We start from the raw sequence: 26618 nt of genomic DNA, 5'->3' as shown, positions 1-26618 counted from the left end.
TTTTTTAATGACATCCCATATCTCTTGAATAGATTGCTCATGGGATTTAAGCATCTTTTCTGTGTTGACTATACTCTTTTCAAGTTGATAAACCTTGTCTTCATTATCTGATGTTCTGACTTCTACTTGATCAAGTCTATTTGTAATATTCTCGTTTGAGTTTTTAATTTGGTTTATAGTCTCCTGCAATTCTAGGATTATAGTTTGATTCTTTTTTAAGATCTCTATCTCCTGGTAGAGCTCGTTCTTTGCCATTTGAATTTGTTTGTTTAATTCATTTTCAAAATATATTTTTATTGCTTGGACTTGCTGTCTCATGTCTTCTCTAATATTCCTTTCCATTTGAGTTAGGTATGCCTTGAGTTCTTTCCCTATCCCTGCTTCTGATGTTTCTATGTCCTCTTGTAGAATTAAGTTGTCTTGCATTGTTTGTACTCCTTTTTTCCCTTGTTTTCTCATGTTGTCCCCGTTGCTTTCCAGCTCTATTTGATTGTCGTGTTTCTACTCTCTTCTATAGATTTGTTTTGGTTCTGTATTACTCTGATGCCTCTCCTTAGTGTTGTTAAACTATGCCTGCTGACGTGGATTCCACTGTGAAGGAAGATCCGACGTCCGAGCTCCAGTGACAACACTACTTTGCTATGACCGGCCCCAGTTCCTTGCCTGGGTATCCTGATGAGGTGGTGTGACTGGACTGTCTCTGTTTGATTTCAGCTCCCAGTCTCGGCAGGCAGGCGGTCTCTAGCCGCCCAGTATCACAGGCCGAGGGCGGGTGATTGGTCACCTGCGGCCGGGTGTTCTCCTACCGCCCAGCTATGCGGGCAGTGGGTGAACTGTCGCCGGGGGCCTGCAATTTCCAGCTGCCCAGTCTCGAGGGCCTTGCCTCTAGCCTCCTGGTTTCTCCTGCTAGCCTTCTGTAGCCGCAGGGCAGGCCGCACGAATCAGTGGGCCTGGATCTCCGGGGTCCCACAGTTGGCAATTGGGATCCCAGGCACTCTGTCCTTTGGATTTTTCCTGCTTGCCCCTCCCCCAGCTCTAGCTAGACAGGTTTCCTTTTGGCTGCAGATGGGTAGGGGGGGTGGAGGTCAGGTGCCTCTAGTTCCCCCCTAGTCTTTATGCAGGCTCACTCTGATTCTCCCTCCCCCGGCAAGCCTAGGAGAGAATTTATGCAAGTTCCCGATGTATGGGGGATGGGCTGAGTGCCACACACCTGTTTTGTTGTTGAGATCTGTCGGAGAATGGTGGTAGATATATCAGCTGTTCAAGATGCTGACTGCTGATTCCCTTGGTGGAGTGTCCGCTGTGGGGGATGGGACTGTACCGCTTCCTTCCCCGTCTAAACTCCCGTACTCAGCCTGGGGGTCAGTGCGGGCTTGGCTGGTGGGATTCCACCTGATCGCAGCCGAGCCTCTCCCTGCTTGCTAATTCATAAAGGTATTTTTTTAAAAAAAGATGTTCTCCCACACTCTGTGGGCTCTGTATTCACATTATTGTTTCATTTGCAGAGAAGAAGCTTTTTATTTTGAATCCGTCCCATTTAAAGAATTTATATGTTAACAGGGCTTTGTTTTCTGATCCATAATCATGATGTGTGTTAGTTCATTCCTGCTGCTATAACAAAATACCTTAGACTAGATAATTTATAAAGAACAGAAATTTATTTCTCAAAGTTCTGGAGGCTGGGAAGTTTAGGATCAAGAAGCAGGTAAGGGCTGAGGGGATAGCAGTTGAGCACTTGCCTAATACATATGAGCTACTGGGTTTGACCCTCAGCACTGGAGAGAGAGAGAGAGAGAGAGAGAGAGAGAGAGAGAGAGAGAGAGAGAGAAGGAGACAGATTCAGTGTCTGGTGAGGGCTATTGTCTGTCTGTCTCTAAGGCGGTACCTTCTTGCTGCAACCTGACATAGAAGAGGCATAAGCATCAAACACTGTATCCTTGCATGACCTAAAGAAATGGAAGGGTCAGGTGATTCTGTGAAGCCTCTTTTATAAGGGTAGTAATCCCAAACAGGAGGGGAGAACCCTCATGGCCTGCGTCCCTCTCAGGTTCCACCACCTTTTAATGTTGTCACCTTGGAGTTTAAGTTTCATTGTCTGAATTTTGAAGAGACACAATATATTCAAGCCATAGCATGGCATATCTCTTTAGCTATTTAGATTATTAACTTCTCCCAACAATGTGTTGTAGTTTCATACAGGCCTTGCATGTATTTTGTTAAATTTATTCCCATGTGTTTATTTTATTTTTTTAATAATTCAATTTAGTGCAGAATAATAGAATGCAGTCTATTTTGCATACTGACTTACTAAATTCAGTTTTCTAGTAACATTCTGTATATTCTTATGATTTTCTGTGTATCTGATCATGACATCTGTAAACAGAGGCAGCTCTGTGTTATACATACACTTCATTCCTCTTCTGTATCTGATTGTGCCAGCTAGGATAATTACAAGTGTGGAGAGTACATATCCTTTTATTGTTCTTGATCTCAGAGGAGAAAACATTACGTCTTTTTGCAATTTAGAATTGTTAGATATACATTTTTTTAAAGATCCTTTTTAAAAATTTCCCTTCTAGGTTCTGAGAGGATGGTTCAGCAGTAGAGCACTTGTCTTGCACACCCTCTCCTTAGTCGAAGAGAGGGTCTTTGTTACCAAGAACAGCAGACCACATTCTTCTCAAGTGTATAAAAAACACTCATGAGGCAGAACCACATGTTAGGGCACAAAATAAGTCAGGGGAATTAAAGAAGATTGAAATCATATAGAGTATTTTTTCCAACCATAATATAATGAAACTGTAAGTCAATAGCTAGAGGGAAACTGGAAAATACCCCTTATTGCTGGGGATACATTCCAAGACCCCAGTAGGAGCCTGAAATCACAAATAGGACCAAACCCTAAATAAACCATATTTTCCCTCTAAATCAGCAGCATTGCAATATCAGAGTTAATCTGTCCTTCCATATTTTAGGCTCTGGTGCCTCTTCTGCATCACTACTCTTGCACTTTGGCAGCATTATGAACCCATATTTTCGGGTTACTTGAGCTCAAGCACTGGGATAACTGCAACAGCAGATTTGGTAAGTTAGATGGCTAGTGATTAACAAGAGGGTAGCTTATAGAGTCCAGATACACTGGACAATAGGATGATTCATGTGCTTCATGTCCTGGGCAGGGACACTACCCAGAATAATGCATGATTTAAGATTTATAAATTGTTTATTTCTAGAATTTTCCATTTGATATCCTCAGACTGTGGTTGGCCGAAGATTACTAAAAGTGCAGAAAGTGAAACTGCAGGTAAAGAGGGACTATTGTGTGGGGGATATTAAACAGCATACTTTAACCAATGGGTTAAAGAAGAAATTGCAAGGGAAAATGGAAAATATCTGAGGACATAGGAAAATGAAAACAGCATACCAAATATGAGAAGCAGCACAATCAGTGCTGAGAGGGAAGTTTATAGTGATAAACACATTTAAAAAGAACAAAGATCTCAAATAAATTAACTTTATACCTAAATGAACTGGAAAAAAAGAAGAACCAACTAAACCCAACATCAGCAGAAAAAAAAGAAATAATAAACATTTCAGAAGAGATAAACTACACAGAGGATAGAAAAGAACATCCTATTTTATATCTTTTTATGAATTTCATGAAATGAAAACCCAAAGTGGGTCACAGCTCTTTCAGCTTTTCTACCTTAGAAGCACATACCACAAAGCACTTTCCTCCCAGTTTTATTCTTTTATATGACGATGAAACTTTGGACATGCCCTACCATCCATTAAGCTGCCTTTGAGCCCTTATCCCCATTATTTTCTATGATGTTCTTAAAGGAAACCCGGGTATACACTGTTCTTATCTCCAAATAATATATAGTACATTGGGGGCCCAAAGAAATGGAAGGGCACATGTAAGAAACAACAAATGATGGGTTTGCTAGCACTAAAAGAAATCGAGCAAGGCTTCCTGAAGCATTCTGAGCACTTTCTGAAGGAGGAGAGGGACAAGCTGATGAGAAGGTGGGCAGACTCCCAAACAATGGCAACACGGATTTTGGGGGGATTCCTCAGGCCGGCAATCAGCTGGTCACTCAATGTTACCAGCCTTCTTCCTGTGCCTCCGCCAGGCAGGGAGGACTATAGTATAAGCCTTCCCTGGGGATAAGCCCACTCACCTAGTCCTGTTTTGTTGTTGTTGTTTTAACTGCAGTGATAAAGGGAGTAGCACACAGGTGTCATATGATTAATTCTGATTGCTCAGATCATGCCCCTATACTTCATACACACCCAGACTCTAGATCTCATGCCATTACACCTTTTCAGAGTGCTGAGCTGGAGATGAAAGGAAATAGAACAAACTCCAAGGAAAGCAGATGAGATGAAAGGACCACAGCTCCTTCAAATAACTCCAAAGACTTGAGAGATTCAAATTCTGCTTGATGGAGTGAACACTGCACATCCTATCAGCAATCATTATGACAGAATGCAACTCCAGAGAGTCCAAAGAAATCATCAAGCCCTAGCCCAACGGTATCAGGGTTCCCTTGATCTTGGTCAGCGTGCTGGGAGTATTTTCCACTTGGGGATAATATTCCTTCTCATCAGAGGCAGAATGGACAGTATCACAAAGGATTACACAATCACGTCCCTCCTTTAAAACAAAGTATTTGTATTAGTCAAGACTCTGACTTAAAAAATTAGCAGCCTTACAACTCAATTTAGGCAAAAAAAAAAAAAGTTGTTTTAAAGGACATTTATGTGGTTCCCATGACTGAGAACTGCACTGGGTGAACTATACAGAAGTATACACTGACAGGCCTGGACACAGAGGAGGATGCCTGTAATCCCAACACCTTGGGAGGCTGAGGCAAGAGGATCACAAGTTCAACACCAGTCTCAGCAATTTAGCAAGGCCCTAAGCAACTTAGTAAGAACTTGTCTAAATAAAATGTAAAAAGGGGCTAGGGATGTGGCTCAGTGCTTAGGAGCCCCTGTATTCAATCCCTGGTATCAAAAGAGGAAAAGAAAAATAGTTCTTCAAGGACCAGGACTTCTGGGCTAGAACTTGGGAATTGATACTTTCAGGGTCATCTCTGCCTGTGTCTGCTTCTCGTGGTGTTGATTTCATTCTCTATTCCTGTGGGTAAATATCTGTGCACATACTTTTACCACCTTGCCTCCAAAGACAAAAGGAGCTCCAAAAGAAATCCACTGGACCCTCCTGAGATCACTTGACCATATGGACTCCTGAGTTGGGATACTCTGTTTGACTAAACCTGGATGGTTTAGAAGAGGCAGGGCCAGGTAATCAGGAAATGTAATTGACAGCACCATTCAAATCACCTAGAGTGGGTGAAGATGTTCCCAAAGGAAAAAGGAGTGAGGGTTCTGTCACTAGAAAGGGAGAATAGACATGATTGAACTGCGATGGTCCAACACGATGCTTAATCTGTGCTCGGGACACACTTTATCTTCTATCTTCCCCACGCTTCCTACCCAAATTGCTCAGTACTGACTCCTAGGTGTTGACTGTTTTAGGGCATTCCCCAAATTAGTGGATAGCACCCCTGAAGCCTGGAATTGAGAAAATTGCCTAAGGAGAAAGATCAGGAAAAGAGCTGGACAGGCAGCAAGGTAGTGTGAGATGACCCACGATGTTACTAAAAGTTATTATTCATTGAGCACTTATCAACATTTTTAAAATACTGCATAAGAGACAGTGCCATAACTTTCCTTAACAATACCATTATTTTATAAATGATAACTGTAGCTTAGTTTAAGCAACATTTCCAGGGACATGTGGCTCCTATCTGCCAGGCTCAGCCCATTCTCTCTACCAATTTGCTGTATTGCCTCCCCACTAAACTAGAAATCCAAAGGTGTGAGTTTCAAATGTAAATGGTGGACTTATTTGGGTGGACACTCTCTATTTTTCACTTAAATGTGTTTTCTAGAGTTGCTTTCATGAAAAAAAGAAGCTTGGGCCATGACCCTGAATCTATCCTTACCTCACTCACTGACCCTGAACAAGTTTCTTTTGCCCTGGGCCTGAGAGTGCCAGATCACATCTATGATTGCTGACAGCTGAGATTTCCTCGTCTGCCCTCTCCTCCCAGGTAAGCAGGGGGACCATTTCAGGAACTAAAAGTGGAAAAGCTAGATCTATCGATACCTAATGCAAAGTCGGGAAATTAGATGAGAATGGTAGAGGAAGCCAGAGTTCCCAGTATCCAGTCCAAGGCATAAAAGGACAACTCAATGCAAAGGAAGAGTTGAGTACAGACGCCAGGCAAGACAGCCCAGGCAGGGTCGCGAAGACTCCCGTCTACTCACTGCAGAGGCTGGGAGTGATGAATGTGTAGACTTTGCCCTCCCACCACCTACACTCCTGTCCTGTGGAGGATTCCCCCTGTGTATTACGTGTAGTCTTGGTGTAACTGTCAATCAAGGAATCTCTGAGCAGGGTGTCAGAAGGACAGACTTCCCCTACTGGACACGGAGAAGAAACCCTCACTGTCTCAGATGCCTGGATTCCAGAGCTGGTTCCTGTCTATCCCAAACCTGCTTCTTCCACTTTGCCTTCAGGTAAACATTTGCTTAAGTTTCTCCTGTTTGTAATGAGGAAGTCCTAATAGATACATCTCTCTCTTTGGTTGAATACTACAATTTTGCTTTTTGGATTTTAGGGTTGGTTTGGTGTTTTTTTTTTTTTTTAATCTTATTTTTTTGTGTGGGGGTGGGGTTCTTTTTTTTTTTTTTTGTCTTTTTTGGAACTGGGGGTCGAACCCAGGGCTTTGCGTATGCAAGGCAGACGCTTTGCCACTGAGCTACATCCCAGCCCGCTTTTTGGATTTTAGGATCAATAATCATTTATTGAATCCTGCTGTGTGCCAAGATCTGTGCCGAGCTCTTCCACACTCGAGAGAAATCCATGGGGGGTTAGTAATTGCTCTGTATCGCTTATCACACTGTACTCATGTAACTTCTGAATGCCTGACTGAGTGCTTGACAGTGGGAAGGCCAGGGTCCAGCTGGACTCTGCCTCTAGGCTGGCCAGCTTACCAGCTTATGGTTTGTCTTTGATACAATCAGGCCCCAGCACCCTGACTTACCCACAGTGTATGACCCTTCAAACCAGGTTGCCCGGCATCACCTTCCAGCCTGTACCTGACTGTGGCTCCCTGTCCCAAGCTCCCTGGCTTGTGGCCTTGGACCTGAGCTTGAGGCAGGTGCTCTTGGACTGATTCCTTTGCTCTTCAATTGTTACTTGAATTTTCATTCCATTATTCCTTCCACAAATATTTATTGAGTATTACCAACTGCCAAACATAAAGAATATCCCAATACTATACAGAGGCAGACCTGATCGCTATCCACATAAACTTAGATAATGTATTGATCTATTTTTCCTTACTCTAGTTGAATACCTGAAGTAGGCTAACTTTATACAGAAAAGAGTTTTATTTAACTCAAAGTTTTGGAGATTCAAGGACATGGCACCAGATTGTCTTGGCCCTGATGAGGATCTCAGGGCAGAGAGCAGAAGCACATATGGGAGGAAGAGATCACATCTAAAAACAGGAAGCCAGAGAGAGACTGAGGTCACACAGTCACTTCTGAGGGTACACCCCCAATTGACCAAGGACCTCCCACTAGCCCCACCTCTTAAAGGTCCCACTTCCCAACAACAGACTGAGGACCCAGCTCCCAACACATGAATCTTTGGGAGACAAAAACATCCAACACATAGAGGAGGTTCTTACAGAATCTTACAGAAAGCTGATGTTAAACAAGCAATTAAAACAAAATATGATGAGTGATAGCAAAGAATTAGAAGACCTGCGGGAATATGTGGCTAGACTAGTAAGGCCTCCAGGAATGGAAGTTAGTTTGGAGAACAAGTGATAAGTTCAAAGTGGAACTCATCGAGCATGCAGGTGACTCTCATGCTTTGGATTGTGTGGGCTTCTGCTGCTCTGGACAAGTAGCCTCGGACTCAGACTTGACCCAACACCCAGGATCCCAGTCAAAATAGTCCTAAAAAAAGTCCCCATTATTCTCACAGTTCAACTTGAATGTGAAGCAAACCCATCCAGGTTTGTCATCCAGAATATTCCAGACCAGCTAAAGAGATAAGAGAGGTCCCTGTGAAGTAAGAAACTTATTAATAACTACATGCTATGCTTGGGGTTCCATGGAGTGTCAGAAAGGACCACCTCGAGTATTCAAAGCTTCGTTCTAGCACCCAGCCATGAATAAGAAGCAAAAAAAAAAATGTTTGCTGATTGACAATCTTGAACCACAGTAACAGAAAGTGTCCTAAGTCAGGCAGGCTTAACACAAGACAGACCTGCTCACAGGCAGCAAGTCGGGGCTGGAGAGGACACTCTCTTGACAACTCAGCTTAGAGAAGTTTCCCACTCCCATCCCCTCCCAGGCCTGGCTTCAACTCTCCTTCATCCAATGTCACTCGTCTTTCTTGCTACCTCTCCTCCCTCAAACTTTGCTCCTCTTAATGACAGTTCTGATTCTCCATTCTCCTGGCTCCCTTGAAGAGCCTCCCCTAGTATGGCCCAGTCCTTGGTGAGCTCTACCTTTTAGTGTGGCGCCATCACCAGGCTCACCTGAGACCTCCAGGTGGACCTCAAGCCACAGGTGAGATTTTCCGAGGAAGTCCTTAAGTTTCCTGTTGTCCGGATGCTCATATTGGGAGCACTTAAATGTAGTCTTCCCTTTAAACTGAATATTGCTGAGAAATATTTTTCAGACTGGAAGCAATGTGATAAAAGGGAAAAGGTTTTTTAAAAAAAGGTTTATGAAAACATTAGAACTGCTAGATGCACAATGATACTCAAGAGGGTAGGACAATTCCATTTTAGATATAACTCAGAGCAATATTATGTCTTCTCCACACCAACACAGGTGGAAATTGAGACTAGCATATGGCCATGACCACAGACAGAGCTGTTGGTGCCCAACCCAGCCAGCACCTTCTATAGCAGCCCGGCCTCATTGGTTACCCACTGCATAACCACCAGCAATTTTCTGAAGCTAATATAGGAAGTGACACTACTGGGTTTGAGAGTTGGCTCTCTCTATGCCATCCTGTATTAGGGGAAAGTCCACCTTCTCCTCTGCTTTAGGCCTTTGTTAATTATTTTAATAATCATTCTTGCTCAATCAATACATGTGAAATTTAGAAAATAAGTAAAAATAATACTTTTCCATCTGGGCGCAGTGTTGTAATTACAGAGCCTGTAATCCCAGAGGCTTGGGAGGCTGAGGCAGGAGGATCACGAGTTCAAAGTGAGCCTCAGCAACTTAGTGAGGTGTTAAGCAACTCAGTGAGACCCTGTCTCTAAATAAAATACAAAATAGGGCTGGGGATGTGGCTCAGTGGTCGAGTGCCCCGACTAAGTTCAATCCCTGGTCCCAAAATAATAATAATAATAATAATACTTTTCCAGCCACTCAAAGATTGGGTTGGATATAATCTTCCAGATTTTTCTATGTGTAAACAGGTGTGAGGTCACAATACACATACAGATATTTTTCTCTCAACATTTATTTTGAAAATTTTCAAACCTACCATAAATGGGAAAAATAATATAATGAGCATCTCTAAATAATTCACCTGGATTTATGAATTGGTACCTTTGTTTTGTCTGTATGCCTGTCTCTGTCCCCAAGAGGTACATAGATTTCTATATTTTCATGTCTAGATATAGGCATCTATACATCTATATGCAGATATAAAGATCCCTATATAAAGAGATCTATATAGACAGATACAGCAATAGCCATATAGAGAAATACATTAACCAGGACGTCACCTATACCACACGATCACCACATTCAAAAAATATAACACTGGTACAATATCATTAACATTAATATAGCCCATATTCAAAGTTCCCCAATTGCCCAATACTGGCCTTTTCAGTTGGCTTCAAACGTTGGGTTCTCTGGAAGTTCACACAGAGGTGGAGTTTGGGGTGCAAAATGTTGATCAGTACATATGCATGTGAAAGGAAGGAGGATTGGACAGAGGAAGGAGCTGAACTGCCAACCAGCCTGACAAAGCCTCAGTTTGCCCAATGGGGAGCAAGAATTGCCCAGCAGATTGTACGACACAGAGCCAGACGGGACTTGATAGCCCCTCCTGGGTCAGTTACCTGGAGCAGGCTGCTCTCTGCCTAAAGCAAATCCTGAAGAGCCGACAGTTGGAGGCTGCCGGCCAGCCACGTTCTCCCCACTGGGCAGCAGCAGGTCTTGAGGGGAGATATGGGTGGCACACTTCCATACTTCCTGGATCCAATCAGTGGTCACTTGTTGCATTACATTGTCATGTCTCTCCAGTCTTCTTTAAATGATAGCATTTCTGGCTTCATCTGTTTTGGCTGTTATAACAAAATAGCATAAACTCGGTGTCTTATAAACAACAAAAATTTGGTTCACCAGCAGATTTGGTGTCTGGTGAGAGTCTGCTGTCCTTCCTAGATGGCTCTTTCCATCGTAGCCTCACGTGGCAGAAGGGGTGAGGAATCCCACTGGGACCTCTTGCAAGGCCACAAATCCCATTTATAAGGACTCCACTCTCATGACCTAATCACTTTCCAAACTCCACACTTCCAAATATGCTCACAGTGGGGTATGTTTCAGCATATAAGATTGGGGGCAGGGGACATAAACATTCCCTTGATAGCAACTTCTCCTGCCTTTTTTTATCCTTATAATACTAATATTTTTGAATGGGCCAAACAATTATTTGGGAGAATGTCCTTCAATGTATGTTTGTCTGATTATTTTCCAACCTACTCTGTTAAGTTTCCCTTCCATGTAAACTACCTAAATGACAATCAGATTTTCCTGATTACAGCCACTTTGTCGAGGCCAGTGTCTGATCTAATACCACAGATTGCATCTGATAGATACATTCCTTAGGTGTCTTTTAATCTAGTATGTTATTCCTCTTATGTGATAAATTTGGTGGAGAGACTGGGCACTATCTCTGTACCCCATCTGCTGCTTGCTTTGGGTCTTCTACTCGATGAATTCAAGTTGAACACTTTGTCTAGAATACAAATAAGCAGTAGTGCAATCTCTGTGAAACGCATTATCTGATTCAGGTACACTGTACACCTTGAGACAGGGGTCTATTACTGGGTTTCAAATGTTCCCTGCTCCCTGTTTCACAGCTCACTAGTTTAATAAAAGGCAATGTGCCTACTCATAGCCCTGTGTTCCCCAACAGGAGAGCATCACAGGTTTGTGGGACACTCAGGTGGAATGAGAGGTAGAGGACAATAAGGAAAGCCACAGAAACCTGTGTTCTCATCCTGACTCTGACCTTGCCTCTCTGTGTACCTTTAAATAAGCCCTTGATCTCACTTCTTGAACCTAAAGCACAAATAGAACTTTTTTTGTCCTGCCGAGTTTGGGAGCAGTGAACAGGATCCCATGGAGTGTAGATGTAGAAGCACATGACAAACTGGAACACACAAGGTGTGAGGGATGCTTCATACCAGGAGTGCAGGGTGGGGTTAGCTCATCCCCATCCTGTGATGGTGGTGGTGGTGGGAACTGGGTTGGTCATGGAGGATACCAGCCTACAACAGCCAGACCAGAGGGCATATGAGCCATACTTGCATCCCCATCCCTGATGTTTGTGATTTTCACTGTGCCAAGGGATGGGCATTCCATTCAGTCTTCCCAGCAATGCTGGAATGTAGTAAGCCAGGTCTCAGAAAAGGACATACAAGTGTGTTTCAGGGACACCTGCCCAAGTAGACCTTCCTTCAGCAGCAGACGTGAGCTCAGAAGGCAGGATTCCCCAGGACTGAGCTCCAGGAATCTGAGCTGGAAACTGTCATCAGCAGAGTAGCCTGGGTTTGAGGTCACACCAGGCCACTTTGGATTGAACGGGGATCCCCAGGGTCAGAAGAAGCAACTGACCCATGCCAAGTATCCCACACAGACCGGAAGCAACCACTGCTCACCTGCTCTGCCTCAGGGAAGGAGGCCCAGAAAGAAACACAGCCAGAGTCCCTCCAGGCAAGTGACTGCTTATATATAGACTGGGAACAAAATGACACAGAGAAAGTAGCAGCATCAAGCCTTGGAACCCAGGAAAAAGTTCATTCCTCACTCTGCCCAGAGTTTTAGGTAGTGGTGAGGATTGAAGGGAAGTTACTGGTATCGCCAACCATGCCTTCCGGTAGTGAAATAGCATGAACAGGCTTCTAGAGGTTACAAACGGGTGGCCCCCGTGGCCTGGTCAAACCTGTTTCTCATAGCCATTTTAATAGTGTGGCTGCTTTCGTGTGGGCCTTCTCTAGTATGCTGAGGGTCAGTTTCACTATCTGCCACAGCTCCAGGAGGTGGGCAACCTAAAAATGACATGGTGGTTGTGACCAGCTCCCATTTTAACTTCTGCCTTTCAGGTCAGCAGGAGTCATGGCCCCACTGGGAGAGCTGAAACTCTGGTCCCCAGTCAGGAGCTGCCTACTTAGCATCTGTGCCTCTCAGCTGTACTGCGAATGTTTCAATCCCAGATTGAAACATTCTTGAGGTTCTAGGCAAATTCCTTTGAGAAAGGGGGCGTATTACCTCACTAGCAGCCAGTGCTAGAATCAAATATCAGAAAAGAGAAAGGAGTATGAGGGTATGGCTCAGTGGTAAAGCACTTGCCTGGTGAGCAGGAGGTCCTGGGTTTGATGCCCGGCACAGGAAGAGGGAGGGAGAGAGAGAGAAGGAAAGGAAGGAAATTGGCTTCTATTCAAGCCTGCTCTGAGCCAGGCACAGTGGTACACACTTGTAATCCCTGAGACTTGGGAGGCTGAGGCAGGAGGATCTCAAGTTCAAGGCCATCCTGTACAATTTGCAAGACCCTCAGCAACTTAGCGAGATTCTGTCTCAAGATTCACAGTACTGGGATTCCACCTTCTGGGTCCCCTTCTTCCTCCGGGAGAAGTCTTTTCTTCTGTCCTTTAATAAATTTCTAATCTCTACTCTGACCTTGCCTCGGCGTGCTTCTTTGGTGTTATTCTTCAACATCGGGGAGCAATAACTCGTCACCGGTCAACAGCAGTAACATATATTCTACACCGAGGTAAGCGCCTCTCTACGCACCCCATGTCTGTTTGAGGTGCATCTTTCTCTCTTTCTTTCTGGAGGGTAAGGTGGGCACCCGTCGGCTAACTATAAAAAGGGGAAACAACCACACTTCCACGGATTCCACCTTCTGGGTCCCCTTCTTCCTCCGGGAGAAGTCTTTTCTTCTGTCCTTTAATAAATTTCTAATCTCAAAAAAAAAAAAAAAAGATTCACAGTACTGGTGATGCATCTCATTGGTAAATGTCCTGGGTTCAATTTCCAGTACCAAAAGAAAAAAAGAGAAATCTACTCTAAGCTGAGTTACTGGATATATCATCTGTTTAAATGCCCCAACATCATTGTAGTTGTAGGGTAGATGGCACCCCATTGTGCTAAATGGAAAGCCAAGATTATTTAGCTTCCCTTGAGTTGCACAGACAGTAAAACAATAGCTAGTTTTTCAACTCAGACCTGAATGTGAAGCTGTGTCCTCTACCCACACTGGCTCATCTGGAGCACCTATGATGTGCCTGGTACAGGACTAAACACAGCCTCTGCCCTCATCCAATTCCCAGTTTGAAAAAGAGTTAGCATATGCACATGTGTACACTCCTGCCTCTTTTCTCTCCCCAAACCCAAACTGCTTTTCAAAGAGTTGCAGCTACTAATAGCAGGATGTGAGATGATTTTAGGTGAAATGTAAAAATGAACTATTTTTTTCAGTGTGTGTGTGTGTGTATGTGTGTGTGTGTGTGTGTGTGTGTGTGTATCTCATAAAAATAGAGTTAGTTCAGGCTCCACACTTATAATTCCAGCAGCTCAAGAGGTTGAGGCAGGAAGATTACAAGTTCAAAGCCAGCCTCAGGAACTTAGTGAAGCCCTAAGCAATTTAGTGAGACCCTGTCTCTAAATAAAATATTGAAAAAAAAAAAAGGCTGGTGATGTGGCACAGTTGTTAAGTGCTCCTGGGTTCAATCCCCAGTACACAAAAAAAAAATGAGCTAGTTCATAAAATATATGGTTTCATAGATATAAGAGATGATTATTTTAGTCTTTGTCCCCAGCTCCTGGCATAGAGCTCCTAAAACTTCATAATTTCCTGAGCAATAGGATATATCTTCTGTTATAATATTTGATCTTTGACCCCCAGAATTCCTGACACAGAACTTCTAATCCCTTGGAATTTCCTGAGTAATAGGACTGTCTTTTGTTCCAACAAAGAACAAAACTCTTGATGTCTTGATGGATTCCTGAACAGCAACTGGTCAGAAGAACTACATCATAGTTAGAAGCTTAGAACCTTTGGCCCTATACCCAGTCTCCTGGGAAGAGGGACAGGAGATTGAGTCAATACTGACCACGGTTACATGATGAAGCTTCCATAAAAATTCCTATTGGGTTTGGAGAGTTTCTCACTTGGTGAACACATGTATGTACCAGCAAGGTGGCACACCTCAGCTCCATGGGACCAGAAGCCCCAGCATTCAAAATCCTTCCAGAGCTCACCCTATGTACCTCTTCATGTGGTTATTCAGCTATATCCTTTACACCAGTTAAGCCAGTGTGCATAAGCAAGTAAGAATTCCAACAAATTATGGAACCTGAGGACTGGGTTATGGGAACCTCCAGTTTATAGTCAGAAGAGTAGGTAGGAGAAAGAAGTTGTCAGAAACCTGACGACCCTTCCCTTGTAGTCAGCATCTAAAACGGGGACCAATCTTGTGGGCATTATTCCTTAACTTTGATGTCTGCACTAAATCCAGATAGTGTCAGAACTAAATTGAGTTATAGGACATCCAGCTGTAGGACACCCAAGCAAAGAATTGAAGAACTGCTTGATATAAGAAAAAAACCCCACATATCTGGAGCCCAGAAGTTTTGCCAAAGTAACAGAAAAATGAAGTTTTTCATCTTACACAGACATTCCATCAATGAGGCTGCAGGAGGTGGCCATGTGAGTAAAGGCCAGGAGACAGGAAATGACACTGTAAAGGAGCTGGGCCACCCTGGTCCTTCTGGGCATGAGCCCACTCCATGTCTCTGGGCACCTACTGCCAACCTTCTTGCCCCTTCTGGTATTGCTGAAAACAAGACCTGCAGCTGGCCTTTCTCAAGCCCAAGGCACTTCTGCCTCACTTTTGGCCAAAGCTGGTGACCTCACCATGTTTCAGGTCAGGTTCCAGCAAAGAGGGTCCAGCAAGGAGGCCAGGGACCCTCAGGTACCAATTCAGACACACAGAAGCCAAGGGTGAGTGAGGGCATTGTAGGATCCAGTCCTTTTACTCTATCCAATAAAATGCAGGCTTTAAGAAGTCACCAAGTGCCGGGCCCAGTGACACATGCCTGTAATCCCAGAGGCTCAGGAGGCTGAGGTAGGAGGATTGAGAGTTCAAAGCCAGCCTCAGCAAAAGCGAGGCACTAAGCAACTCAGTGAGAACCTGTCTCTAAATAAAATACAAAATTGGGCTGGAGGGGCTGGGATTGTGGCTCAGAGGAAGAGTGCTTACCTAGCATGCATGAGGCACTGGGTTTGAACCTTAGCACCACATAAAAATAAAACGAAGGTACTGTGTCCACCTACAACTAAAAATTAAATGTTAAAAAAATGGGCTGGGGATGTGGCTCAGTGTTTGAGTGCCCCTGGGTTCAATCCCCAGTACCTCCCAACAGAAAAAGAAGTCACCAAAGTGGGTGCAATGGCTCACACCTGTAATTCCAGAGCTTGGGAGGCTGAAGCAGAAGGATTGCAAATTTGAAGCCAGCTTGGACAACTTAACAAGACTCTGAATCAAAATAAAAATTTTTAAAGGGCTGGGGATGTAACTCAGTACTAGAATGCATGCCTTGCATGTGAGGGGCCTTGAGTTCAATCTCTAGCACTACAGTGGGGGGGAAAGTCACTAAGAACCCTCTACGCTCAGTCCTGGGAAACCCATTCAGCATACACACGCACGCCCCCACTATCATTGCCTTCTCATAAGCCACAATACAATACAATTAGGGCAACATTCCGAGAATCAAACACTCATTAGAAAGGAAAATAGCTATAAGTGATTGAGAGCAATTTTCTTGACAAGAACTCATTAGGAGGCAAAGATTTCAGTTAATTAAATAGAAGAAAGTGGAGCCTTCTCTGGACTGGAGCATCACTGCCCAAGCCAGGCCCAGTGCCCCGTAGTGAGATGCCCAAAGCCCTTTGTAGGCACTTCCTTCCTGGGAGGAAGAGCTGTGCTCCAAGGAGCCTGGCAAGAGCGGGAAGTAAGTATGAAAGACACAGAGACAGCAAGACAGAGAGGCGCCTCTTAAAGAGTCAGTTCAGAGGAGAGGCTAAGTATTACCAGGAAGAGCTGATGGCGGTGCGGTGCGGGATGGCTCAGCAGTAGAGCACGTGCGTACCTTTTGCATGCCCCTGGGTTCATTCTCCAGCATCTGCTCCCCCACCAACAAAGAGCACCAACCCTGTTCTAAGCCCTACACCACAACACTGCAGGGTAGATTTGGGTATTTTCCATCCCCATTTGACAGACAAAGGAATGGAGGCTCAGAAGGGATAGAGTCTTTGCCCTGGGTCTCACCTGGTCGGGGAGAGATTCTTGTTAACATATTGGAAGGTTCATGCTCACTTCTGCTGAAGCTGCATCATTAGGAAGCCCATTCCTTTACCTTAATGCATCCTAAACAACCTACTAAAATGCAAACATTAACCCCATTTTCATCCCTTATGACCTCCGTGCTGAGTGTTGGGTGGATTAAGGATATGAAAGCAAGAAGAACCCACAGTATTCAGAGACACCACAAAATCCTGGGACCTCACATTACTCAGGGAGAATAGCTGAGAAAGTGATTCCAGGGAGGACACACAAAGGGAAAAGGAGCCAAAGGACCCTGAAACCTGGGATAGCACAGCTGCGGCTCTCAATGACATCACCCAGAGTTGCAGGAGCCCTTCCCCGCCAGCTCCAGTCATGGCTCCCTTTGGACAGCTGTATCCTTGCAAGAAAACTATATGGAAGAGACCTCTAAAAGTATAGTGTACAAAAAGTAGAGTGTATAAAAGTATAGAGATCGGCTGGCTCTCAAAGCTTAGGAAAGGGGAAACCAGTAGCAGGGTGGACCATACCTTCCAAAGCAGGGTCCAGAGTAAATGGGGCCCCATCTCCATTAATTAGAAGAAGAAATGCTTGAGCTAAAAGTTCTGGAGTAAGGCAGGATCACACTGGAGGTTAGGGGACTGCCTTTAATCCTCACCTCCCAATGTACAAATCACTGGAATCCCTAAATGATGCTTTGTCATCTGTGCCCACCATGGACCCATCTTAAACCAGGCCTGCCACCTCACTGGCCAGCAGGGAGGAGGTGCTGGTCAAGCACACAAATCTCTGGTCTGCCTGGCAGTTATCATTCTCACTGGTGATGGATCAGTGGATGAATCATGCTGCCTCAGTCTCGGAGGATTTGGAGATGTGAGTCAGCTTCCCCAAGTCCTGTGTGCTATGAGATGCTGACCAGGTGGATCTCCTGAGGGTTGGAACAGGACTACGGTGACTCAGTCCACCTAGGGCAGAACCCTTATGAATCAGCCTCCTCCCTCAGGGTTTGCATGCGCTTTCTACTTAGAAACTTCTACCCAAAGTAGGTGCTTCGTGTTGGATAGAGGATGAGTGGACAGATGGATAGACAGATGAACAGAAGTAAGACTGCAGAGTCTAATCTCCTGACTTCTAAAGCTGAAACTCACCCACCATACTGGACCATCTTTTTGGCTATATCTTCATCTTTTGTTTCCCTGTTAAGGGAGACCCATGGCCAATACCCCCAGGCCTGCTCACCAAGTTCTTGCTGACCATCTGAACTGGACTCCAGCAGCAGGGATGGATCCAATGGACTTCATGCTGTGGGGGAGGGGCTCCTCCCTCTTGGATGATGGAGGTGGGGACTAACTTCAACCCTTTCCAGTTTCAGTGAGTAGGATGGAATGGGGTGGGGGTGAGTTCCTAAGGACAGTGCCCAGTTGAAAGCCACCTTCCACAGTCAAACTATTCTGGTGACACGAGGAGATGGGAATTTTTAGACATTTTTTGTTTGTCTTAATGAACAGCATAAAGAAATCTCCACCAAGCTTTGGGCATTGGCCAATCACTTGTCACTAAGGATGAACACACAACCTATAAGCAATTCCTACTCACAGTGGTTCTCAGTGTGTGTCTTCATGAGACTCCTTATTCAGGGCATCCCAGGACCTAGTGGCAGAAGACCAAACTGTGTTCACTTTTGTGCTGTACCCAGGGGCCTTCCCATATGATGTCCCAGACCCTTCCTTCTGACCCCTCATTGGTCCTGAGACTGTTCTAGTAATAAAAGGAACTGGGGCTTTGGAATTCAGAGGCCAGGATTCATGTTCACACCAGGCTTACCAGGTACAGTTGGTTGCCTTCTGTCCCCAAATATCTAGCAAAAGGGGTTCAGCCTTCAGCTGTGCATGGGCAGGACTGAGTCCATGAAGGTACCATATGGGTTATCAGGGGCCCGGTCAAGGTCCTGCCATTACTCATCCACATGTGCTTGGGAAAGTCATAGTCTCTTCTCCAAGACTTGGTTTTCTTACCTGTAGAAAGGAAGTAATGTGATGTTTGTTCTACTTACCTTGCAGGTGTATGTTGGGGTCAACAACTTGTAGGACCCAGCAGTGCTTTGTGGACACAGGGTAGTAGTACCCCATTGACCCACTTGGGGACAATACATTTGACCTCCTAGCATGCCAGGGCCACCATCCTGCTCTCTCCTGGGACCTGGTGATGCTATGGAATTCCTTCCCAGCTGTATTTATTCTTCTCTTGTCCTTTTATTTCTCCTTTAAGAACTCTTTCCAGATTGCTGTTAAATTTTCCTTATTGATTTTTAAGTTATTGTAAAGGTAATCAATTATTCTAGTTTTTTAAAAAAAGAGAGATCTTTGAGGCAGAAAATGAGAGAGAGAGGTTCACCGTCCTGAAGCAGCCACATCCTTTGGATGGTAGCAGAGTCTTCAGCCCTGCATTCTGGAGTCTGGCTCTTTGTTCTTTCCAAGCAACCCATGATGACAAAGACATCTGGGGGCCCACCCCACCCTATTCATGAATATTAACTTGCATGCACACCCTTTAGGGAGCAATGTCAACTTGACTGGAATGTTTGTAGGTCAGGAGGGAGATCCCACCACAAAAAAAAAACCCTCAGCAAATAACACCCACCATTGGGCAGCATGACCACTTCCCCACCCACATCCCACCTCCAAGGGATTGGTTCTAGGGTGGCAGAGGCTCCTGGAGCCTGTGCTTTTGAGAAGGAAGGAGCTGACTAGGGAGGGTTGTCAGCTTTTCCTGAAATGCCAATAAATCATAAGTTTCTGCCTGAATTACCTAAAAAACTAGAACACTCAGAAATACATCACCTCCTGCCCAGCACCATTCCCTTCCCATGGCAGCTGCCAAACATGAAGCGCAGGACTCGGGCACCCTCCATGCACCAGCAAGCCTTTGGCCATGGGGGTGGGCACGTGGCAGGATGTGGAGTTGGAATGAGTGTTCCTGGGTCTTTCTAGAAGGTAAACCAGTGGTTGGTGGGGGAAGACTGACTTCTGGTCCCAGCCACGTCCTAATGTACAAAGTGACCTCGGGTAAAACACTTCCTGTCTTTACCTATCCCCCATCTTTGCTGATCTGTATTTGCTGAATCCACTGAGCTCGGCACTTCACTTGTAATGTCCTGGTGATCATGCCATAAGGCAGCTCCCGCCATCTTCTCTGTTATGGTCTTAGAATCCTGAGGTGTGCAGAGGTTAAAGAGCACACCAAAGGTCACAGGTGAGGCCTGGGCCTGGGCAGTCTAGCTCCAGCCCTACATACTCACTACCATGCCAGGGGCACCGACTGCACTCTCCAGAGGCTGGACTGGGGATCTCCGGCACAGTGAGAGCCTGCGCCTTCTTTCTACAGGGCCTTGAGAGACAGAAAGAAGGTGGGGGTCCCGAAAGTGAATCCTGACCACTCAGGAGAGGGGCCAGGGAGTAGGAAGAAGGCAGGGGCCTCTCATGCTAACTCATAAGATGAGCTAGTGACAGCTTCAGGGGCATTCAGAGTCCAGTCACAGGGGAGGTCTCAGGACAAGGACCAGGGAGCCCATGGACACCTTCACCTTCCTGACTCTTCCAACCCCGGGTAGCCTCCTCTCTTTCAAAACCACAAAGCCCCAAATGTCCATCTCTGTCAGCCCTGCCCAGAGAAAAAGGGTGACATGAGTGAGCCTTGTGTCACACTAGTGCAGTGACTTGGGGGTTTAGCTGAGGACTTGGCCTCAGCACCATCTGCTCCTCACTGGGACCCTTTGCAGGGCACAGGACCAACAGTCACCACAGCCAGGGGGACACCAAGAACTAGAATACTGATCCAGCTGTCCCTGTGCCCTCAGACACGCCTGAGTGACCGGGAGATTCTAGAAGCCATGGCAGAGAGGGAAAAAGACTCCAGCCCCTGCTGCACCACACACTTCCTAGGGAGCCCATGCAAAGTCCAAGCTTAGGGCTCACAGTTCCAAGTAACAGAAACCCAAACCCAACTGACTCAAAAATGGAGGGCGGGGGAGTGTTAAAGGATTCTGGAACTTTTCATCACCCATGTGCTCAGGAGAAGATAAAATGAAGACTGAAATACCAGAGGATGCTACTCACCCCTCTGCCCTGTCTCAGCGTGTTGCAGCCTGGCTTCCTCCACGTGGGAAAAACAGGGCGGCCATGGTACCAGCCATCATCAGAGCAATACTGCTTCCCTTGCCTTAGATCCAGCCTGATGAAAACAAAATAGAGGTTTTCATGGGCCAAACTGGGGTCAGTAGCCCCCTTCCCAGTTCAATCAATTTCAGCAAGGGGGAAGAGTCATAGGACATATCATGTGAGAAAGGGATAGCTACTAGGGCTATAATGTGTCCATATCATTCCCAGAAAAGGAGACTCACCAGGGACCAGCCACTCCAGTTGGTTATCTCTCATGCCTCTCTGAGCCTTCGTTTCTCCACAGTGAAGTAAGATGGATATTGACACAGCTGTGAGTTTTTGATGAGACTGTGTATAACATGTCCAGTGGCTGGAAATGTTCCACAAATATTTGCATATTCATTTTTACTTGTTGTTACTATTGTTGTCGCTGCTGTCGGTAGAAGGGCTTGCTCAGTCAAGTGAGGACCGAGGTGCACACCAGGAGGCCGTGGGCCGAGCAGAGCCTTGGTCATGGGTGCTGCCTGAGCCCGTGTTCTCACAAGGCCACTGAGTGCAAGCTCACATGGACGTACCCAGGACCTGCAGTGAGGGTTGTGGGAGAAGGTGGCCTCCAAGACAGCTCCCTGCCCAGGTCTCAGCCCATCCAAAGGGAGAACAGTCCAGATCCGCTTCCTCTTCTCCAGTCGTGAGGAACAAGCAAGAGAATGTGAATGGAAGGGAAAACTGTAAAGTCTTATTAGCAGTTTATTGTTGTTATTAATTATCATCTCAGAAAACTGCTGGGATTATGAGTCTGAGTTTCCTCACGTTTTCTCTAATGGCTATTACCATGAGGGGAGCCAAGCAGACTTAATTTGCTAATGCCAACAACTTAATTATGCAAAACCAGATCTGCTAATGAATTTCTCCCACTCTGGCTGCTGGAGCTGATTAGTTTTGCAGGTACCTTTATTGGAGGGAGAGGGAGGGCAGGAGCCTGGGTGTTTGGCTGTCCCTCCTCTATGCCCAGAAGCCACCCACTCGCACACACACACCCTGGACCAGGGCCACCTAAGATATGAATCACCAGCTCTGAGAGGCATCAAGATGGTTGAATAGATTATTTGGTGATTTAAGGTGGTTTTTTTTTCCCCCACTGAGAACAGAATCAAATAGCTTGTCTCAGAAGGCAGAAAAAGGCCACTATTGAATTAAATGGAAGCTACAAATGACTTTTTTTCCTCTCTCCTCCTCTCTCTGCTCTATTTCTGATGGCTATTTATAGACCCGAGTCTTCTTGTTGCAAATGAGGGACATTCTCTTCCCCCATCCTCCACTCTTCTGCCCCATATCCTTGAGGATGGTGGTCTTTGGAGGATCTCAGGATTAGACTTTGGGCACTGGTAGCCCAGGCCCCTTCTTGGCCCTCCTGTACCCTCTTATCAGCTCCTTCAGAGGGCAGCTGCCCCATCCTTCTCCCCCTATGAGTTTCTCCAGGAGCAGGACCAGTCTGCCTGCTCAGGGCCAGATGGAGGCTGGGGACAGTGAAGACCCCAATCATGTCATAGTATTTCAGTGACAGACTAAGAAACCCCTCTGGCTTAGTGAGGCCAAAGAAGACAATTTACCAGAAGAATCCAAACACCTCACAGATGAAAAGGAAGGGGGAATAAACTTTCACAGCCTTGGGGAGGGCACGATTCAGGACGGCCTGGGGACCAGGGGATGCTGTACTTTTAGGGCACAAGTATTTTCCAGGTATTTTAACAACAAATAGTTCAAATCCCACTGTACTATACTCACTGCGTGATCTTTAATAAGTTTCTTAACCTCTCTGGGGCTAATTTATCTGTCATAGGATCATAAATCCTTCCACCCCATCTCTCACAGTTTCTTGTGAGTATAACCCAGATGCCGGCTGCAGTCCTGCTGTTCTTTGAAATTTAAATGAAATTGGCTGGGACCCCAGATCGCTTGTCAATGGAAATCCAATATCCTCCCCCAAGATTTCTGTGAATACTTGGGGATGGTTGCACTCAGGGGCACCTCTTGTCCTGTGGGCATCTCCAGCTCATTGGTATTGTTGCGGAGGGAAACCTAAACAAACTCTCTAACTTCATTTATTCTTTGTTGACTTAAAAAAAAAAAATCACTTGGGAGGCTGGGACAGGAGGATCACAAGTTCAAGGTCAGCCTGGGTGACTTAGCAAGACGCTGTCTGAAAATAAAAAGTGAATTTAAAAAGGGGTGGGGATGTAGCTCCATGGTAGAGTGCTTGTCTAGCCTGTGAAGGCTCTGGGTTCAGTCCCCAGTACTGTACACACACAGAAAAACAAAATCACTAGTTTGGGAAGTCACAAACTGGGTCTTGCATTATTAGTCTCCCCTTAGCCCTGCTGTAGATGACTTCTCCAAATGAAGGCAACTCGCGGGTTAAAACTTTTCTTCTGTTGAGCAGCTGCATTTCCCTATCTTTCCCAGCAAAAAGTTGCTATTCTGTTATCTTTCCCTTTTCTCTGGTGAAAGATGCTTTTTTGTATCCTAATGGCTAACGGCTGAATTAGCTATTCCTGGAAAAGGAATTAAAATGACATGAGTTATAAGACCTTCTAATCAGGAAATTTTCTTTAGACTTAAGATCCCAGGACTTCCAGTGGTCTGCAGATGACTGCAGTCCAGGCATTAGAAAAGCAGACCACCCGAAACTTGTGACTACTTGAAACCTGTGATGTCCGTTGTCAGATATGCCTCCCCAGCGCTCCCTCTGGAAGCCTTGCACCTACAAGCCCTAAGTGAGGTGGTCTTTGTTGGCAAGAGCTTCCATCTTCTTTGATTTGCTAGCTTTCTAAATAAATCCTGGTCCTTGTCCCAACAATGTATCCTCAAGTCCTTGGCCTTCTCAAGTGGCACGCCATGAACTTGGGTTCATGGTCACAGCAGCCCACATCCATGGCTGTTTTGTGTCTCTGCAATTCAGCCTCCCTCCTTGATTTCCCCAAAGGAACATTTATGTTGTGATCTGGAACAAGCAAACATCACTTCCCCACAAAACGGAGGAATTAATATTTTTGTATGGAATGTGCTTGTGCATTGGTGAATGATCATAAGATAGTACCTGTCGGGTTTTAGCCGCCCCCCCCCATGCCTCCCCTTCCCTCCTGACCTGCAGGAGAGATGGAAAGAGCACGCCCTGACCAGGAGGAGCCAAGAAAGGAGAGGGCCAACTGACCGCTGCCGGCACCCAGCCCTCCCTCCCTCCCTCCCTCCCTCCCTCCCTCCCTGAGGACAATCAGATGCTTCAGGGAGACCAGTCAAAGCAGGATCTCCTTTATTGAGAAAACACACACAGCTAATATAATGTACAGGAGCCAATCAGGATAAAGGTCAGCAGGGTGGGGAGAGTTCACGTGTACACCCATCCTACAGGCAGTAATGGGAGACAGGAGCGGTCCGTGAGGGCAGAAGAGTTCTGAACCTATATTAGAGGTGGTCCGATTTTTCGTCACAACCCACGGCAATGACTTCTGGCTAATCACCAGGCGCCGTCTTAGCCACATGTGGCCCCAGGACTGGGAAGCGGGTAGCAGCCAGCAAGTTAGGTTTCCTCTTATCTGATGCAACATGCCCCACATGTTACATCATGCCCTACAAGTACCCACTACAGTTACTATATAAAAGTTACTTTCATTGTTAAGAAATTAGCCCTCTGCCATCTTGCCCAACACTGCCTACCCACTTCTCTCTCCTCTGCACTACCCCGCCTCCACCCAAAATCCTCTTGCATTTCTTATGTTGAACACTGGATGATCCCTTCACTTCACTGTCACCTTCCAGAATATTACCTTCCACCTGCAAATTGGCCTATCAAGGAATTTCCTAAAGATGGTGCCTTCTTTAAAAGCATCATCCATTAAAATAATAATTTTCCATATTCAATAATGAAGATCAGTTAAGTATGAAAGTGCTTTGAAAACCACAAAGTACAGTCCACATGTGAAAGGTTATTAAGTCTGTTTCTCTTAGTCACTGGACAAAGCTTCTTGGAATGAATCTAAGCTGTTTTTGCTTGCATCCATCTCTCTGCCTTGTGAAAAGTATAGGATCTAATGGATTTTCCTGAAACAACCATTTTCAGGCTCCAGAGAAACCTAGCCTCATTATCTTGAATTAAACATATCCATCCCAAACATCCATTTCCACTTTTTAAAATTCTTATTGGAAAATAATTTACATACAGAGAGACAAATCATGAATTTTTACATCTGTATCACCAGCACTCAGCTCAAGACAGAGAAAATGACTAGCTCTAGAGCCTCCCTTGGGTTTCCTCCCAATCACTGCCCCCAAAGTTGACCTCTACTTGTTCCTGGTCACATGTGTACCAGTGGTAGAGCAGGGATTTGAGCCTGTGCAGCCTGAGCTCTTATCTCCGCTGCTTTCCTGTGTTTCTGAGAACACAGGCTAATAATATACCATAGAAAGCGATTGCAATGGAAACCTCCAAAAAATGAAGCCTAAGTTTAGGGGAACAGAATATTTTATAATGAGCAGTAGGCATAGCTGCCCTTTGCTCCAGAAGGAAACAGTATCATGCACTTTTAAGGATACTTGCTGTATAAACATCCTAGGAAAGATCATCTGGAGCAGAGGCAGCCAGTCCCTCTGCTCATGAGCTGCATAGAAATATGAGAACCCCATGAAGAAATGTGTCCTCACAGCTGCTCTGGCCTAGCCACCTTCCACATCTGCTGCCTCGTCATCAGCAGAGATGCTGGAGCTGCCCACAGAACCCAAGGACTTGAAAGGTTGGCCTGAAAGGGAGACTATCATGCCATCTGGAGGTGGCCCCTGAGCAGCTGTGAGCCTAATCCATGTCAGGGCCGCTGGCCCTGGTGAGGTTGTGGGCTCTGAGGACACCAGCTGCTGGGCTCATGCTCAGGCCTCCTGGGCACACCCCCATTCTCTCCTCTGCCCTCTGCCTCCTCACACCTTCTCTGCCTCTCCTAAACCTTCTCCTCACTTCATTTTATTCTCCATCATTTTTTCTTTTGTTCTGGCTCTTCCTGAATCTCTTCCTCTCTTGATGATTTTATATATGGGGCTGACTATATCACCATGAATGTGATAAAAGAAGGAATTGTCACTTACTCATAAGCTCTGCACCCAGAGATAACCACAGGGAACATTTTGGACACATTCTCCCAAAGTTTTCTCTACACGTGTCCAAATATACCAACATGCTTACCACCAAATTGAGATTCCACCCAAATGGCTCTCAGACTCTCTAAGCTGCTCCAGAGGAGAAGGCAAGAGGAAGAAGCCTTTCTTCCCTGCCTTCCCCTAGAGAAAGGGAATGACAAGAACCTGGGACCTTTGCTGGCTGCCCAGGGTATTGGTTTTCCGGGACACCAGCTGAACCTGAGTCCCCCTTCCTAACCCATTCCCAGCAGCAGGGTCAAGTCTAGGGGAAATCTCAACTACGAGGGGTCCTCAGGAATGGAGGCTGGGATGATCACATCTGTTCTCATCCCTGAGCAGATCCCAACCAGGAGGAAAGGAAGCTTCTATGCACACAGAGGAACCTGCGGATTGTAGAGCAGAGGCCAGAGTGAAGTGTCAGGGGGACTTCTATACTTGTGTCCAAGTATGCCCACACACCCTTACAGACTTTCAGTCCAGTCCCAGCAAACATTGTGGGGAAGGGTATGAACCTGCCTTGGCCACACAACTAGCTTTCCTTTGACTTAAATTGAGACTGATCCTCATTTTGGATGTGCCTGAATCC

General features: G+C 45.6%; 1 long non-coding RNA gene across 1 annotated transcript in view; it reads right to left on the bottom strand.

Moving 5' to 3' along the window:
• Positions 1-6744: 6744 nt before the first annotated feature.
• The window catches only part of LOC120887986 (uncharacterized), a 71738-nt gene continuing 51864 nt past the window's right edge, over positions 6745-26618 (bottom strand). Inside the window, exons 4-8 of the long non-coding RNA XR_013430848.1 lie at positions 21094-21531; positions 20810-20924; positions 18519-18709; positions 18291-18344; positions 6745-10409 (exon numbers count right to left, since the gene is read on the bottom strand). This is a non-coding gene — a long non-coding RNA (uncharacterized LOC120887986). The remainder of the gene's footprint in view (positions 10410-18290; positions 18345-18518; positions 18710-20809; positions 20925-21093; positions 21532-26618) is intronic.

This window comes from Ictidomys tridecemlineatus, chromosome 15, assembly GCF_052094955.1.
Source record: "Ictidomys tridecemlineatus isolate mIctTri1 chromosome 15, mIctTri1.hap1, whole genome shotgun sequence".
In the NCBI taxonomy this organism is placed as follows: Eukaryota; Metazoa; Chordata; class Mammalia; order Rodentia; family Sciuridae; genus Ictidomys; species Ictidomys tridecemlineatus.
This window is presented reverse-complemented; position numbering and strand designations above follow the sequence as displayed.